At 40.4% G+C, this 15,612-nt stretch overlaps 1 protein-coding gene across 1 annotated transcript in view; it reads right to left on the reverse strand.

The window, feature by feature from the left end:
• Window positions 1-15,612, reverse strand: part of fbxl17 (F-box and leucine-rich repeat protein 17) — a 147,572-nt gene that overhangs the window by 15,680 nt on the left and 116,280 nt on the right. The window lies entirely within an intron of this gene.

The following is a 15,612-nucleotide window of genomic DNA, read 5'->3' on the forward strand; positions in this document are numbered from 1 at the left end:
TAAAGAGCTCAACATAAATGGAACACACACAAGCTTTAGTTTTGCAGTTTCTCAGTAAATAAAAATTATTTCCAAATTCTGATGACGATTAAAATAACCTAAAATAAGGAGTCTATATAAAAGAGTTGTCAAGATTAATCGGTAGTAATCGATTGTCAAATGAATCAACAACTTTTTTAATAATCAACGAATCATTCAGAGACATTTTTCGACTTATAATTGTCCAAGTCCTCTAAACAGCAATTATTCATTAATTTTTGAAGTCATTCATGAAAACAGCTTATCCTTTGTGTTTACTAAAATCAAGACATCTGCAAACATCTGCTTTTACTTTGGAGAACATTCACTGCACCAGTAACTGAATCAGTTTCAAAATGAGTGCTGTCATGAATCTCTCTCGTTGTTATACCTGATATTGCTTTAATTGTTATTTAGTTGTTTTTATTACTAAACAAGAAAAAATAACAGACAATGGGGAAAATATTGAATCATTCTGTATTCAATGTAGATAGAATAATTGATTCTAAAAGTAGTGACATAACCAATATCGAGTCCTATTTTTACAACATTAGAAACTAAATATAATTTGAAATTTGTGCACAGTTGTGGGGTTCAATATATAAACCCGCCTCTTGTCTAAAGTCAGCAGGGATAGGGCGGCGAAGTTATGCATTCATGTAAACATTCCCTTTATGAGAGATATTAAAAATGTAACAGTGCCATCAACTAGGGAGCTGCTCCTGTATTCCAATACGCAGAGATAAACAACCACCATCTTGATTATTGGTCCAACAGAGAGAGATACGTGCTTCGACAGCCGATTGATAGAGCTTCTAGGTGATTGATTGTCTGGGGCTGATCTTTGTTCCCCCCACTTTCTCACAACATCCACTCATTAGAGCGAGAAGGTAGGTGGAGCAGGGATGGGAAAGAGATGAAAGGAGGATGCTAAAGACAGAACAAGTCTTTGACAGAACCTTTAAATAGTCACTTAGCCTTGTGATGTCGTCTTCTCATTTCCAGCACTGAATCAATTTACCGTAAGAGAAAGTCAAGTTGGCAAACATCCTGATAATTAATTCCTACGTATATCATCAGGTCAAACTACATAGTCAGAAAATGTTGTAAAATAAAGTCCAACTAAGAGTAGCTAAATTTATATAATGTATGAATGCATGTAATCATCCATCCTTCCTCACATTCATTGATCATGTGTATAGTATGTAACGTATCGAATGGCTCTGGGCAAGCACTTCACATCTGGTTCCTTTTGTGCTTCAGCATGCCAAGAGTAAAAGCAATTATAGCTAAACAGGCAGTAAAAAGACTTTGAAGTTGCAGCATGTTTCATGTATAGCGTTACCGTTGGGACACTCACTCCAGATGGGTGCGCAGTATAGATCTGTGCATACGCGTGACGTGAATGCGCGTTTGGGTGTGTTAGACCCTTCTTGTAATGTCCAACCACATTATCCTAAATGTAATTACCTGTGCTCTCCACTCGTGTTAATTGCATTCCCACAGAGCTTCGATTAGAATTTCAATGAAAAAGTTCGTACGTGAGATGAAGAAAGGCAAATTGTGCAGCGAAACTTTGTTTTGGCAGTCGAACCTTAAATACGAACAAAATGAAGGTGCAATAGTGACAGAATGAGAAAAACAGGATAGGAGAAGACAGCAACTATGGTTTGAGCAAAAACATCAACCCTGGTTAATTAAACGAGATGCCCTTTATTATCATGCTAGGTGGCTAAATGTTAGCATAACTAATATTACATATTTTATTTTTGAAGCTACCAGTACATCAGGCTTAAGACGATTTTGAAAAAGAAAAAGAAAAAACTTGAAAAACTCACCACACACCTACTCACATTTAAACAGATTAAATTCCATTAATTCATGAGGAAAATTTATTTTAAATCTGTCAATGGATTTTAAGGCTCACGACTTTGCTTGAGTTCCTCTTTTCCAGACTCAGTTTCTTCCGATTCAACTTAGACTAACCAGCCCAAAAAAAAGAGAATCGAGGCAGACAGGTGCTTAATGCATTGAATTAAAGGATGTGCAAGTCAATACATTGCCCGTGCATTTGGTGATTGCCGCGCTGCACTCACGTGCGCACCGTTGAATTTCAATTACACGAGACTTCACAGGGAGAGCATAAGGAAGCCAACCAAGCTCAAGATCATTTTGTGTGAGTCTGTCGCAAACTGAAAGGAGTCAGATAATGCATCGGTCAGAACAAACTAAGCGTCGGGCAATCAGACTTGTGGCCATTAGAGCCTAATATCCCTGAGTGCGCTCTTGTCCTCCCTGCTCCTGCCATCACCCTCCATCGGTGGACTGTAAACTGCAACCACTCCCTCGGGGGGGTAAATGGAAATCGTTGGCTGCTTTTGCGAGGGAGAAAAGGCTTTTCTCTGAAAAAGCTTTTTGCTATAGCAAAATCACTTTTGTTCACCTAGGTGATGGCGGTGGAGTGCAGTCGATGGATGGAGACTTCAGTGCATTTCGCTTTCCAATACAGTCAAAGCGGCAGTTAAGATATCGACAGAACCGCCGTCCCATATGAATACATACACGTGGGGAAAATGTTGAGGCGTTAACTTCCTGGGTAACATGAATCAAAAAATGTTTTCAACTTTGTTTGCATTTTATTTCATTCTTCATACTTCATTTGAAAAATAACATCTGGCAACTCTGCCGAGAAATCAACTTTCATTGCCTTCGGCGTGATACTGCCGTGGCAGTTTCGATATTTAATTGTCAAGGACTGAGACGATCCTGATATTAAAGAAAATTGTTCATATGTGAGCCCCCCCCAAAAAAAAAAATTGTGAGTGGCAGAGTCTAAGTGACCAAGGGAGCAGGAAATTGTCTTTGCTGACTGGTAATGATTTTCTGTCTACAAAAAGTGATGAAGCGATATGCAAGAAGAGCTCATGTAGTTAGCGGGGAAAAAAAGAGGAGAGGTGGTTGGGTTGAAGGAGAAAAGAGAAGGAACATCGCATTTTGGCAGTCGGAGCTTTGACTGAGTGGTGCTACACACTCACTGACCGTAATGAGGACACACTCGGCTGGCCAGCCTGAAAATGGTTTTGAGCGTGTGTGTGTGAGTGTGTGTGTCTGTGTGCATCAAAGATTGTTTAAATGTGATGGAAGCAAAATACAGTGCAACTTTAAACTTGCATAAAAAGATATGAAAAGATTTACAAAGCTATTTACCTCCTACTGTTTTAGCAAAATAAGTCAGTGTTTTTAGAGAAAAGAAAATAACATGAAAGCTTTTCTTAATTTACTACGTGACGCACGATGCTGAAAAGTTTGCGTTTTTCGTGTGATGAAAGCAAGAAGCGAGTGGAAACTTGTAAAGCCAGCTGTAAAGCTCAGCCCTGATGTTTCATCAGAACTCAAAGAACATCACAGAAGGCATTTTTTCCCCCCCTTTTTTGCTTGAACGGTTGTGAAAGACGGAATATTTATCCAATCACGTTTTAAATTTTATCTGCAAAGCATCAGCTCGAGACACACCGTCGGCCATGTCGGATGAACAGCTGCAGGTTTCCCAATACAAAGTCAGCCTGTTTGAATTTTACCACAACTCATGAGCTGTCCGAATTCAAAAAGTGACTAACAGAATGACCCCTTAAATCTTTAGTGTTCCATTAACTCCTCCTCCGGTTATCTCCAAAGCCGGACAAGCTCAACCTATTAGTTATTCCAAGCGCCATAAACGCTGACTTGAGTTCTTGACGATGCAAACTGCTCTCGCAACAGCGGGGTCAGGAATTGGTCAATCCAAAGATGACCGCAACGTGAGAAGGAACCTTCCGTAATCAGTTTACTCTCCTATCTGAGAGCTTGACCTCAGAGCTCCAGGGGTTAAGCATCTTTTTACGGCCTTATTAGATATTCACTTATTACATTGTCCTAAATGATGGTGTGCCATTACAGCTATCTCGTTGCGTCCAAGCCATCCCGGTGCCTGTCGGACGTAACCTTATACACCATACTTTAGCCGCTGATTAAGACAGAGCGTTTACTAACTACATGATGTTACAGCGCTGAGATTTACGTGATGGACAATGTGCTGGTGCGGAGAGAGGGGGGGAAAAAAATAAAAACAGGAAAAGAGGGTCTCATTATGGTTGATGCATCCCAGAGTGCACAACTGTCAAGTCTAATGTGGAAGACATTTGATTTCTTTGTCTTTTGTTTGGGATACTCTAGATGGCCGTTACCACAACGACGAAGCTGTGTTCAACCACACGACAATGTTTGCACAGTTGCAGCAAATGTGAAACAAAAAAAAAAGCAGCCATTTTGATTTTTAATGGAGTCAGTGCAAAGCCACACTTGATATAAGGGTTGTCTTAAAAAGTCCAACTGATCTTTAACAGTCAACAAGTCTCCTCTGATAAATGTCTGATACTCTCCAGTTGAGTAAAAGACCCCTGGCCACTATTTGAGATATCACAGGATATGGTGACATCCTCCACCCTATTCAAAATTATTTTACAAGACAACTTAAAGCACTCCAGTCTTGATGACCATTACAGCGTCCATCTCACGCTTATTGGACGATTTGTCAGCACTGGCGAATATTTGTCAGTTTCATTCATCGTCCCAAAAGCGGAAACCCTGTGAAAGGTTAACTTGACAAGTATCATGTGGATGTTGCTCCTGTGATGTGCGCTTGACCGGGCCAAGAGTTGTGTTTGTCTCATGGTCGCAGTGACTGATTGAATGATACACAACGTGCTCGTCTTCAAAGCGAGGAAAGGGTCACGCTAAAGGACCACAGCTAATGTTATTAAGAATTAAGCATTTAAGACAAACACGCAATCGTTTAGAGAAGTTCCAGCCTTTTTTTTTCCCAGAAAGTAACCATCTTTTCTGCTGCCACTAGTCTACACCGATTGTACCTGAACCAGTGCAACAAACTACTTTTCTGCTCATTTTATGAACACAGTGTTTTGCTTCGGTCTCTGGATCTGGACACTTTTCAAGATGACCCTTTCCCGTTCAAATGAAGGAGAAAAACCAAAGTCCAAAAAGAGCAAAGCAAAACAAGTGACCGTGATGTTTATGGTGGGACATGTATTTGAAAATAAAATACTCACAAAGCACACCACAAAACAACACACCTCAGTGAGACTCTGAGTAGCTGATACGTGATAACCTTCCAGAAAGAGACGCCGATTGAAAAGTGGGAAGGCAGATTGCGGAGGTGGCAGAGTGAGTGACAGCGGGCGGCGCAGATAGAGGAAGAGTGATGGGCAAGGACAGATAGACGGAGTGAAGGGCCGATAGGGAGAGATGGAGCTGTCGCCGAGGTGACCTACAACAAGGTTCCTTTCAGCGCTCATCAGCCACTTTGCGCGACAATGGGACACTTAACAGGTTGACTTTATTCGTCGAGGCTCAATTGGGCTGAACATCCTCAGCGCCCGCGGGATGAAAGCACCGACGTGTGTTGCGTTAAGCGTATTCAATGAGACTTCAGACGGGCAAGCGCACTCAATTTGAAGAATCCTAACAGGAAGAAAGTTCAATGAGGAAAAGATGGAAGACGACGGCGCAGAACGGCCGAGTGATTACTGACGGCGTTGAAAAGAAACGCTGAAACAAAGCTTTTGAAAATGTGAAAGATGTTGAAGTCTTTTCAGACGTCTGTCACATACTTTTGATACAATAGTGATGTCCTCTTGAGATTCTTGTAAATATTCCATTATATATTTCAAAGGGACATACAAAGCCACTTTGCTTGAATATAAAAAATATATATATTTACCGTATTTTCCGCACTATAAAGTGCACCGGATTATAAGGCGCACCTTCAATGAATGGTCCATTTTAAAACTTTGTCCATATATAAGACATACAGACTTTGGACACGCCTGCTATAGTGGCTCAATATTGGTCCATATATAAGGCGCACCTGATTATAAGGCGCACTGTCAGCTTTTGAGAAAATCGTAGGTTTCTAGGTGCGCCTTATAGTGCGGAAAATACGGTAATACCCTCGCAAAATGACCCAACACACAATTTCCCATCTAAAATGAATAAATTTGTTGTGACACCAAATACTGTATCAAGCCCTCAAGTGCTGTCGAGATTGTTGGACAACTCAAGCACTAACAATATAAAGCTTTATTTCAAACTGACAGCCACTCTGCTCCAGTGCATCATCCCCTTTGAAGACATTAATCATCTTCACCTTTTCTACTCTACTTTTGACAGATCTGAATCTGTTCATCCAAATAGGCACGAGTGGAAGACTCTCTGATGCAAACAGGCGAAGAAGCCCCATTGAGAAAGAGACAGAAGCCGGAGCGCTTTACGCTGTATATACACGACTTGAACGAGTCTAACTGGAATTATGTTAGCAGTAGTTATGCTTTTGCTGCTGGATTATGGCTAATCCTTTAGCAAAGGGAACAGGTCTTAAGGGTAATTACACGCTACTATTGGATCCAGAGCCGAGAAATGTTCCCCTCTCGCTCTCCTATGCTTATTTAGTTCCACGAGAAAACGGATGCATTTTACACGCTGCTTAGACAGAACATTCTAAAGTCTGGACTATTTTTGAAGATCACTAGGTCTAAGCCAAAAGGTGTTCAGGGTATCACTATATTTGAAAAAGGTTGACAGCAACACAATTTCTCTTTGTTAGTATCTTATCTTGAGCCTTTAAACAATTTGTTTTAAACCAGCAAGAATCGTTAACAAGGCTACCCCAGTCCAAATTTCCCAAAGATTACGAAAATGTGTGTATGTGAGAAACAGACAGAAGAGTCAGAGGGGGTAATGCGATGTTTTCAGTGTTGGGGGTCCACTTAGCCCTAAACCAAATGAGCAAATTGCGATAAGTTGCACGACGATTAGGTTAGTAGAGCGTTTAGAGCAGACAGACCCGCCCAAACATGTAATGCCTTTTTCCTCCCATTAATGGGGAACCTGTGTGGTTAAAAGCAGACAGACAATTTGTTACAGTTCTGCTGCGTCCATGCAAATGTTGAAGCTGCAGGTCTCTCTTCAAATGTGATTTTAATACCGTCAGAAATGTACAACAATGGGCCCTTCGTTATTCATTTCCTCAATGCACGTGGATTTTAATAAAATGACTACATGCTATTTGTGTTAAAAAAAAAAAACTAGAGGATGGGCAATGAGAGAAAATGAAAAATTGGGACCAGAAAAAGAAGAGCGAGAGAGTGTACAATACAGTTAAAATCTTGTGAGAAAGTATTTATAAAAAGCAAAACAAATCTTACAAATTTATAAAGCAGACAAGATTATAGATTAAACCCACCGTTTTACAAGAAAAACCGTAAACAGAAAAAAATAATCGACAACATCTTACCAGGAAAAAGAAAATTGAGAAAAAATAATGATAATTATTAATCATAAAAAATGAAGCCACAATTTTACAAGCATAATGGATATCATAAGGTCTACTACTTGAATATAAGAAGAACAATAATTTTGACAAATAAAAACAACACTGTCATCAGTTTTCCAGTGATTGTGTAACCCCGGAGTCCAGTGCCACCAAAAATGTTCCTCAAAAAAATTGGAAGCTGCTGTGATCTTAAACGTTGTGGTCAATCCTTGGCCACAACTCAAATCGCACTTCCATTGTCCTTACTAATGAGTCTGGGCAAGGCGAACACATTGAGAATATTTTCACGATCTAAGACGGTGTTTTTGATCAATACCTGGCCACAGATCAACTATCTGTACATTTCCAGACGCTCATTTCAACCACACGTACGCACAGAAAACGACTGCTCTGATTTGACAACTCCGCTTCGACTGCTTCCATGATAAAATCTCCGGAATGTAAAAGTTCCATCTTATAAATCTCATTTTTGTTCTGCTTCATATCCAGATATGCCTCACGAAAAACTGAAAACAAAAAACACATTTATTGCCTCGGAGGAAGTTAGTCACCAATACGATATAATCAAAGTCATAAGCTGAGACGTTTTCTGCACAAAAGTCCGTTTGTGAAAAACAAACAAGAGACTAGTTTTTGCCTGCTGGTCCAACTGACTAAACGGATTGTTTTGTTACAACAGAAACTTTTATTCAATAACTATCATTTCAATCATCTGCTGTGAACTGCAGAAATAGCAAAGCAGTCCAAATTGGTTCATCACATCAAATTTAGTTGAAGTAATTGGAAACACTTTGCCGCTGACAGTGGAAAGTTCCCGACAAGTCAATAAAAAGGGGGACACACAATTACATCTATAAATTCTACGTACTACGATCTTCTGGGAAAAACAACAATTAAAAAAGTGAACATGACTTCACTTGACCTGATCTAAAATGGTTTATTTGGATTGGGAAGATTAGAAAAGAGACATTCCATGTTCTATCATCTCTCCAGAGGTTGTTCCAAGGGTCAGGGTCACCATCATCCTCTTACACAAACGCTCAGGTGAACTTTAACCTCTTTACAACGAAGGTCAGCCCTCGTCGCCACAGTGTTTAACATCCATATGCGGGCGGCTGCCGTAGACTTCCCGTTATTTATGAGACATACAACGTTGACCTTTTACGTCCACTTTAATCTTCCGCTCAGGTTACAAGCAGAAACAACCACCTGACCTCGCAAATATTATTTATTATTTATTATATTTCCTCTGACAATGCAGTGAGCACATTGTGGAGGGTTGAGCTATTTGGCCAAAGATCTAAACAGGCCCCCGCTTTCTGCTCAGACGCTCAACCCTCCGCGAGAGTTATTTAGCTCCCCACCACACAAAGAGAAAACATCCCAGCATGACAATCACTCTGCGAGGCGAAGGCGGCGGCGGCGACCTGCGCCAAGCAACCGAGGAAACAAACATTTATGGGAACCACTAAATCCCGCTGGCATAAAGAAACAGATTTTTTTTCTGCCCGCTCCGAGTTAACAGCCTTCATTTGTAAATGATGTGAACATGTGTTTATTTTCCTTTTTGCTTCCTTGCCGTAATGTTTTCCATTTTATAAGATGGTAGAATGGCCGATCTGCAGGCTGATATTATTTATTAATTTCCTTTGTTTTCTGTTGAATTAATTTCTATTTGAAGTGTCATGTAGGCTCAGACTTTGTCAAATCAAATATGATGGAAATCTGGACAACAAGGTGTTTATTTTGTATTTATTTGTCATCTTATTTTGAATCTATTGCGGGGAATTGATTCCATTTTTTTATTTTCAGCGGCTCATCGGATTTGTTTTTAAGTAAATTGTTCTGATGTCAGAGCTTTTTATATTCCATCCGTCCCTTTGTATACAAAATCCATTTTGTGACATTTTATTGATTATCATCCTCCAATGTGTTATCTTCATTATTTTTGCAGGAGGCTTCAACAGAGATTTGAGTGTCGATTATTATCCAGTTTAATTCCTTTTTACTTTGTATAGATTGCCTGCGAGTACTTAACTATTTGCGCTCATTATTGTAACAATTTGACGTTTTCTACATGGGCGCATCGATCCGACCGACGTTTGTGCCGACATAAGAGCCACAGCTGTTGCATATCCTAACGCTGCTGTATACAAGCTGTCCATACAGAGTCCAATCGAATGGATATGAATGTGTTCCCAAAGGGAATAGGGGCGGGCGTAGACCAAACATTGGACGGACACTCTTGCACTCGTCCATAAATTGCCAGCTCATTACAGTAATGCAGCCCATTTAGCATAGGAACAAGGTGGGGATGAAAGGGGACAGTGGGCCAAATGTAAAAAAGGCTTGGGGAGGGGGGAGAGTTGTTAGCGTCACAACGTCGAGAGGGAGACACACTTTGCCCTGTTTTTTTCTATTCTGACACGACACACTTTTCATTAGGTTAAAATCTCTAATCTGTGCTGCACCAGGCAAAAAAAACAATGTGAGTAATATTAATAGAGACAGCACAGCAGCCATAGCAGGAAATGTGGAGATGGACAGAGAGAGAGAGATTTAAGTGTTGTAATTGAATACAGGAAGAGAGGTCCTGAGTGCTTGCACTGATTAATATTATTCAAAATGATTGTCCCCTGGACTCTCTGCTACTTTTCTGACTTTTATTTCAATGTTCTGCATGCTCATCGAAAGGTGCATGTGGGTTCTGGAGGGGAGGGGGGGCATTTTTTTTAAGGGTAGGGAGGGGTAGAGAGTGCCCTCTAGTGCTTGATGCTTCTTTTACCCCCAAATTTAGAACTGGCTGTTCTCCCACATTGGAAAGTTTCATGTTGCAGGTTGAATCATCCAATAAAGACGGAAATTGCGGCTTTTAGATGCACCAAAAATGAATTAAAAGATCAAATTCAGGGATTATCTGTGATTTTATTTTTATTTTAGCAACGCAGGCAGTGAGGTAGTTTCTTTAAATATAACCAAGTGCTGTGCCCTCATTGAAGCATTGGAAACATGTTGAATTATGTTAAAAGTTATATTTTCAGGCACTGCAAATGCACACTATAAAGAAATGAAGAAAATAGTAACTATGGATTTGTAAACTTTGAACTTCCACATCATTAAATGGGCTTAAACAAGCAACAGTACTAAACGCTTTATAATTTGGACCAAGGCAGCAAAAGCGAGAAAAAAAAAACTTTGGGGAATGTTCATATATATACAGAGTAGGCTGTGATAAATAGTCTTTTACTAAATGTTTTTCCAAACTTTATTGGTCTTATTTCAGCAGAAATGCCAAACGCAGAGGCGGAGGTGGGTGAGACTGGAGAAGATTCAGGTTTCATTTGCACCTCTGGAGTAAACGAGAAGGATTTATAGTCGGGGTGTGAAACCATCATTCATGTTCGCGGGCCGGGTCAACGTTTAGATTTAAGTGGCTCACGTCTCACACTGACTCCATCTGCTCCAACACACAGCGCTCAAGCCACGGCAATTCCTGCACGTCATTGTTGTTCTGCCAACTTGCCAGCAGTGGGCAGCTACTAAGATACACATAAAAACGTTGAATTGGATTGTGCAAAACCATATTAGTAAAAAAAATATAGATGATGGGGTTTGTATTTGCAATCACATCAAAATCAGTGAAGCCTCTATTTAAAAGAAAAAAAAAAATGTTGCAGTTAATACTGTTTGGATTGTCTTTCTCTGTGGTATATTATTTACAATGTGCCTTTAAAAGTGTGTGGTATTTTTTTTTTTGCGAACTTCAACTCTATGCTATATCGTTATTTTCTCTTTATATCATCCTTTTTTTTTTCACCACAAAAACCAGATTACGACCAGTATATTATCAGCAAAAGATGCCAGGGGAAATGATCATGTTTTACCCATACTTATGAGTTGGCTACAACAATAAAACTAAAGTATCTTTTTTTTTTCTCTTTGACTAGAGCTGCAATAAAACTATTATTGTTGTGATATTTTGATTTTTACCGGCATGAAAAGACAGCCATCAAAATTCACATAAATGCAAACTAATCATTTCTACCTCAAAATCTCATATTAGCTGTAAACAAACCCTCACGCTCCATATGGAATATATGAAAGGGCCTTGGGGTTAGGAGTCGAGAGGGTTCAAACTTTGAGTGTGCGCGAGGTACTGATTGAGCGCCTTTATTTTATACGGCCAAACAGGACAGAGGCCAAGGTTGCCTTCTTATAAATGATGTAGAAAGCACTTGTGTCTACAGCTAAAATACTGCATGCTTGGCGGGAAGGGAAATAACAGCAATCAATGTTGGGGAAAAAGAAAACCTCGACCAAAAATGCGTGTGAAAAAGTCTAGACACCCACATAATGGTTTTTTGTTATCAGCAGTATAAAAACATGATTATAACAAACATGTGCCCAGAAAGTTTGCAAGATTGAAAAAATAAAACAACATAATCACTTTCCAAAAACTCAAACTCAAAAGAAAACTGACATTGGAGCGCCAATCCGAATCAAGGTATTAATCTCCACTTTGGTGCCGGTACATTCCGTTTTGAGGTCAAGTGGAGCACAACCATGGAAATATTTGAGAAAATGTTTCCTATGTTGGCACTAAGCACAAGATTACATACATTTTCAGTCAGACAAAATACATTTATACGCGACCGGTACGTTGTACCAACATAAAACACACTGCAAATGCATTGCTGCTGCAAAGTTGACCCAGATAAACCCAAAAAATGATTTCACTAACTTTCTTGCTTTAAAAAACAATGTTGGTTTGATCCACCTCGCCAATAACCAGCTGGTTCTGATTTTCCTTCCATGTCCGACTTGACTTCACGAGGCTGCGCTGGCATCCGCTCCGCGTCAGTCAGACAAGCCAGTGAAAGAGTCTCAAAGTTGGTCTCAATTATTTCTTTCACTCTTTATCCTTTTTATGGTGGGGAAATTGGCTCATCAGTGCCAACCTGCTTTTCACTAACTGGAAAGTCCACAAACATTTATTGGGTCAGCACAGGATCTGACCCTTAAAAAAAAACCTCAACCGTATTGTAAAATCCCAAAAAAAAAAAATCAGTTCTCCATGTTTAATGACCTTATGCATGCTCACTAAGTCTCTTATGCTAACGAATGAACTAGATAAAGAAAAAGGCTTAATGCAATGTGCTCCAGACCAGTCAGCAATGTTGGATGGACTCTGGCTCAATACAACCTAATGGCCAATTAGCCTGCATGTACACTAATGGCTCACATTAACTGGCAGGCGAATGGGACTGGATTGGAGGTGGATTATTTAGATGTTTTGCTGCACTGCAAACGTAGGTCTATATATTTATATACACTGTCTAGGCAACTTGGGTACACATAAGGTTGAGTTGGATTGTAAAAGCTGCAACAGTTTTGTTATGCCTCAAAGACATTTTAAGTATTTACAAAACAAACAACATAACGTTCCTGCGTGGGTCTCAAAATGTTTTGGTTTAAATTCTCCAAGTGACAGAATTATTTTTTTCGCAACAGATTGATGGTTGCGTCAAACAACAACTACGCTGGCATGAATTGATCAAATTATGAAAGGACAAGAAGAAAGGCTTTGTACTTCATGTCCTACTCTGTAAATAGGGAGCGCTGTGGGGAGCCTTGATTGAGGGTGTTCTATCACATGTTCTATTAGCGCAAAGGTACAATGATGGCTTTCACTTCTCATTATTTGTAATCGATGGCAACGCCGAAACAGAACAGTGCATGTGCCTCCGCCTCCAAAATGCAAAACAGGCTATTTCCTTAGACTGAGTTAGAAAAAGACTGCACAATGTCCAACATGCACGGAGTTTGTCTGGTGAAAAACAACAGCGACAATTTCGGTGCTATTGTTAGTACACATAACAGGAGACATCTCATTAGAATTGAGGGAACTGAATTGCTCATGTTTATTAAAGTGACTTAATGTGTGTCGTAGTAACAGCATCTTTTACATTTGGCAATACAAACACAAATTCGAGCTTGTCAAAAAAGGCCTCTCGGCACACACTTTCTATTGCGGAACATGTTCACCCACAGCGTCTGCCTTCCCAATCACCTCCGCTGCAATTAATCAAACCTTGTTCTATTTCCTCTACAAGTTAAGCCTGTCACAGTTACCTTTCACACTTTCATCATCCCTCGCTCCTTAAAAAGCCACGCGCCGGATGGCGAGCCCTGCGGGGGCCGCCGTATGACACGTCGACACAAAGCGGCGGCCACACTTTAAATCATACTGACATGCAGATTTATCACTGTTTAACTTGTCCGAAGTGTCTCCTCTAGTTGCGGCAGATCTGACTGCGAAAGTTGTTTGTCGTTCCTCTGGGGAACACCTGAAGCCTTGGCAAGGACTCTCTTCATTTGTACTGCAACATACTGACAACAATAGCGACAACATGCACATGCGTGGAACAGCTTCAAGTTTGCTTTATCACAACTGTTACATAATAATTGTACTAAGTTCATTTTGTTTTTCCTTATTTAATCACTTCACAGGTTTCTTTTATATCAAACAAATGGTTTTAGGTTATTCACCTGACATGTTTCGGCGGTTTCTTCCGCCTTCATCAGAGTGTCACAGATGTGATGGTGACGCGTCTTTATCAGCTGATCGATCGACGAAGGCGCGGCTCACCTGTCAGATTTGACAGGTGAGCCACGCCCTCCGCTGTCCATTCACCTCTCCAGAATGCTGTTCCAGGTTTGAGAGAGCATATAGGCTCCCTCATCCCTGTTGATGGTTCTCGGGCCCCGCTTGCGGATCTCGATAGCCTCCCTGATCCAACGCTGATGTTTATTTTCTTCAGTGCGGATGACTCTGGCCTTCTCCCAGTCCATGATGTGGTTTTCTCTTTTACAGTGATCGGTTATGGCTGACTTGTAGATGTGCCGTATGTGAGAGGAATTACGGAACGCATCAAAAGAGCCATGAATAAACACAACATAACCACACCTATTAAACCACATACAACACTCCGTCAAATACTGGTCCACCCAAAAGACAAAGTCAACCCGGATAACAAATGCAATTCCATATACGAAATTCCATGCAAATCATGCAATAAATCATACATTGGAGAGACAGGGAGAAACTTCATCACAAGAAAAATAGAACACAAGAAGGAGTGTGAGAAGGAGACGGCAACAAGACAAACAAGAGCAATAAAACTACAAGCAGAACAGGAGCACTACAAGTCAGCCATAACCGATCACTGTAAAAGAGAAAACCACATCATGGACTGGGAGAAGGCCAGAGTCATCCGCACTGAAGAAAATAAACATCAGCGTTGGATCAGGGAGGCTATCGAGATCCGCAAGCGGGGCCCGAGAACCATCAACAGGGATGAGGGAGCCTATATGCTCTCTCAAACCTGGAACAGCATTCTGGAGAGGTGAATGGACAGCGGAGGGCGTGGCTCACCTGTCAAATCTGACAGGTGAGCCGCGCCTTCGTCGATCGATCAGCTGATAAAGACGCGTCACCATCACATCTGTGACACTCTGATGAAGGCGGAAGAAACCGCCGAAACATGTCAGGTGAATAACCTAAAACCATTTGTTTGATATAAAAGAAACCTGTGAAGTGACAACTGTTACATATAGTTGAGTTTTCGTTGCTATCCTATTTTTGTATAGTTATATATGGAATGTATCTACAGCTACTCTATTCTTTGCCTTGCCCATCAAGAAGAATTCCAGATTCCATTGTTCTTGGTTCTCTGACAATTATACATAATTCACTGGAAATGCAAAGCACATTTTTACATGCAACAGCACATGTGTGAGGTCACACGAATGGACGTAATGTATAAGGGCCGCCAGACTGTTATGTGTGTATGATGGATGTGCTTTTAAACTGGATCCCACAGGATATAACCTGGAGGATTGTTGAAAGAATGATGATGGGGAAAGTAAAGTGTAGTATAATGAAATGAAAGGATTTCAAAGGTTATCAATGAGGGACAAAAAGGAAGGAATTGAGGTACCAAGATGCGTAGTGATGCTCGGACCTTACCCTTTCAATGCATGAAATATTTAAAAGGTTACAAAAATTAGATGTTGGGAAAAGTATGAATTCCTCCAATTTTGGTAAAGTAGGGATGACCGCGATAGGATCATGGAGAAAATAATAACACAGCGCCCGCAATAGATCTACTTGAAAAGCTGCCAAACCCCAGTAGCGACATGCATTT

This window comes from Syngnathus scovelli, chromosome 3 (genome assembly GCF_024217435.2).
Source record: "Syngnathus scovelli strain Florida chromosome 3, RoL_Ssco_1.2, whole genome shotgun sequence".
Lineage (NCBI taxonomy): Eukaryota > Metazoa > Chordata > Actinopteri > Syngnathiformes > Syngnathidae > Syngnathus > Syngnathus scovelli.